Source organism: Photinus pyralis, unplaced genomic scaffold (genome assembly GCF_008802855.1).
Source record: "Photinus pyralis isolate 1611_PpyrPB1 unplaced genomic scaffold, Ppyr1.3 Ppyr1.4_LG5, whole genome shotgun sequence".
In the NCBI taxonomy this organism is placed as follows: domain Eukaryota; kingdom Metazoa; phylum Arthropoda; class Insecta; order Coleoptera; family Lampyridae; genus Photinus; species Photinus pyralis.
The window spans coordinates 25,945,628-25,949,488 of NW_022170596.1; positions in this window are offsets into that span (position 1 = coordinate 25,945,628).

A 3,861-nucleotide genomic window follows, 5' to 3' on the forward strand; every position below is an offset into this window, starting at 1 on the left:
TATTTGATTTCGATACCACGCTGCATGTCAAAGAGGCAAAGCCCACCTGACATACGCCAGAGATATGTTTATATGTACTTGTTTTTATGTGTCAGAAAAGAGCCAGCTTGCTAGTATTGCCAATCAATTCTGTTAGTCGACCCTTGACATTTAGTGACTAAATATTAGTTTTCGTGTCAATCTTTTGCTAGGCCGAGGCAAATATGTCAAATGTCGAGCCCTATATAGATACTGAATATTTTGTTTATGATTTTGTATACGGATGAGCCTATGATCCGACATTTCATAAAGTTACTTGACATTACGATTACGAATCTTTTTTTTTATTATTTTTGTTTGATTTTGCTATACAACGCTTTCCTTTAATAATATTGTCAGATTTGGTTAAACAAACTAGGTATAAACTGTACATAATATACGTATGCCTGCCTGGAATTATTTTTTTTGTCCTTCTAGTAGCTGCGATACAAATAATCTTTATATTATATTTCTTTTAATTAGTATTGGTATGTATAAGGTTGTAATTAGAATAAGCTTTCATTTTGTGTAATGCTATCATGCCATTAAAATGATTAATTAAATACATGCATCCACATTCCGTTACACATTCTCGTCTACATTATATTTTCTTTTGTTTTTGATTTTGAGCAGCTATTGAAGTTTCTTTTTTAGTTATGAATATCAAACCTACCTAAAATTGCAGTTGGGTAACTATACTGTTCTCAAAGCCGACAATATTATAGAGCAGCTATGGGTGAAAGTTGTAATTCGCAAAACCATTTTCATATTTTGTGTTACGTATATACCCCCAAACAGTAATTGTAAAGAATTTTTAAATCATCTTGAAACAGCTCTGTCGTTATTCGTCCCTACCTGCAATGAATTGTTCTGTCCAACCTTAAGTTGCTATCGCTTAAATCATTCAAGCTTAAGTTGCACAAATTGCTGGTCGAACATCAAATCCAAATTTAACATACCTAGTCATTGTATTTCATCGCGGTTTTATGGGAAGGTTCTAAGGAAAGTATTTTTATTTTATTTTTTATATTGTAGTTTGTTTAATTTTTAATGTAAATAACAGTCGGAATAGTTCCAAGGTTAAGTGGAAGAACAGACGGCGGTAGTCTCCGCCGAACTGAACTTCGCCTTGTAGAAGTGTAATATTTTATTTCTGTTTTGTTTTTGGGGATAATTAAAGGCAATATTATTATTATTATTATTGTTATTAATAATTCCAAAATGTTTTCATGTTATTACAATCAATTTATTTTGATATACAGTTTAATATTAATTTGCCGGCTGGTTTTGGTAAGTTATTTTTTCCACATCCTATTTATATTGATACTCGGTGAACTACGATTTTCTAAATTTATTCTTGCAGTGTAATTTATTTTGTTTTAATTTCGGTTTTTAAAACCTTACTCGATCCTTAGTCCGACTAGCAACACAACACAACTTTAGTCGTGTTCGTTTCTTCTGATTCAATCGATTTAAGTAACAAAAGTGATCGTACGGCGTTCGTTTTCGTTTTAATCAGTACACCCCCACCACTGAAATATCAAAAATTTGCATTCAATTCGGTACGTGTACTTTTGTTTGTTTATGTTAACCTTTAAAATGGATACCGGCAGCTTTGGATAAGTTATCTTTTGATTTAACAACTAAGTTTATTTAGTGGTAGGGACATATTTTAATGATTCGTAATTTTTAAATTCCAAATAATGATCAGATTGCTATTCAGCAGTTACAAACACTGCACAAGTGCATAGTTGTGGAGAGGAATTACAAAATATTCTCATCATCGAAGCCATAACATCCATTAGGCGTGTGTACGACAATAATGAGTAACGGGTTGTAGCTACTCACTAATATTGATAATGTACATACAATTACTTATGTACAGGGAGTTCGAGATATTCAACATCAATGTCCAAACAGGATGATTCACAAATAGATGACGAGTCCCAAGCTGACGATCCCCAAGTCGAAGTAAGTACTAATGCTAAATTTCATAAATTATTACATTTCTATTTATTTATAGTGAAAATGAAATCCAAGTGGCAGACCGTACGTTATTAATGCATACATATGAAAATCCGTCCGTCTGTAGGGCCCTTAAGTCACAGAATGTGCATTTCAACGTAAAAGATTCATAACCTACCTTCAAAGTAATTTAAGTGAAACCAATACTCTTCCTACCATTAGGGCGGTGTTAATTATTTCATTATTATATATTTATTATCATGTTATTGTTTTTAAAATAATATTAGCAAAGAGGCATAATTTTATCTTAAGTACTAATAATCAAAATGTGAGAAAGTGAGTTTTAATATCCAACGCACCAATTAAAATGAAATTCTCGAACTATTAAATCATAACGCACTCTGCAGGCAGGCAGGTGTCGGTTACATTGAACGTCGTAAAGAAATTTACTTAATTATATAAAAAGTGCCGAATATAACATGAATATTACACATTTTGTCTACACTCTACACTACACCATTAACAGATTTCATTTCAGTAGAAATCATGCTTCACGATGGACATCAACCATTGTTTCACATAGGTACTACTACAAGAATTATGGGCCGATAAAAATTATAATAATATATTTACCCTGCTATTGTGCTAAGCACTTACATTGGTTAAACTAGGCAATTAAATGACAAAACTTTTACATAATAAAAACAAACAAACAACTAAATCAATAAATAACGTGTTAATAGACACTGCACAATTTTGATGCTGCTGTAAATTCTTCGAAGCTGTAGAATGCATTTTTGAGTAAACATATTTTTACAGTCTTTAAATGCTGTAGTTGGCAATTCTCTTGTAGCTAATGGAATACAGTTATATAAAGTTTGAGCTTGCCAAAGGGCACCGTTTTGGGAGACTGCTAGTCGATAATAATTTGTACGAACGTTGAGTTTTGTACGTGTGCCATGTTGATGTCCATCGCAATTTAGTGGAAACTTGGAGATGCTGCGTTTAACATAGTGCACTGCTTCTAAAATGAATAAACATGGCAACGTTAACATTTTTAAGTTTATAAAAGCGTTACGGCGTCATCCCTAAAACCTAACCCAGAAATGACTCGTATAGCCTTCCACTGGAGTCTAAACACTTTAGGCCATGAGCAACAGGGACCCCACACTAGAAGCGGTGATTATAATTCGACAATATTTCGAATATTTTAATGACACAATCATTGATTAAAGTAATGTATGCGGAAATACAATAGCGTTACAAACATAATCGAATTCGCGTATGCTATTATTCGGTTTAATGTTGAGCTTGGAATTACGATTTACCATTGAACCTCAGTTTCGACAGGTTGACATTGGACCTATAGTTATGTTCACAGGATTAAGGCCATCTGCCTGATGTATTTTATTTTATTTTGTTCCTTAAAGATTACACATGGTAATATAGGAAAATATCGTAAAACCTTTAAATTACAAACATCAATTGATTGTTATTGAGATAGGTGAAAGTACTGTGACTTTATACCTTCGTCAAGGCATGAAGAGAGTTTACACACTATAAATGGCAGTAACTGCCATCACGCAGAAAGTCATATGCTTTTGCTCGCAATATCATTTTTAGTGCACTTTGAAATTTATTAGACACTATAGTTTTTGATGAGTCAGGAAGTTCCTTATATCGTTAGGCACTTATAGTCTAGATTGTGTTGAATTGGAAAAATCATTATTTGCAATTTTATAAACAGATTTTTACTGTTCACTTTACTTAATGCACTTTTTTGCTGTTTAAATATACAGTCCGCGTTATGCGCTCCACCCTATATTAGAATTCCGTATGAAAGTAAGGTGTGGTTCTTTGCTTGAATTAAGTTAGTAT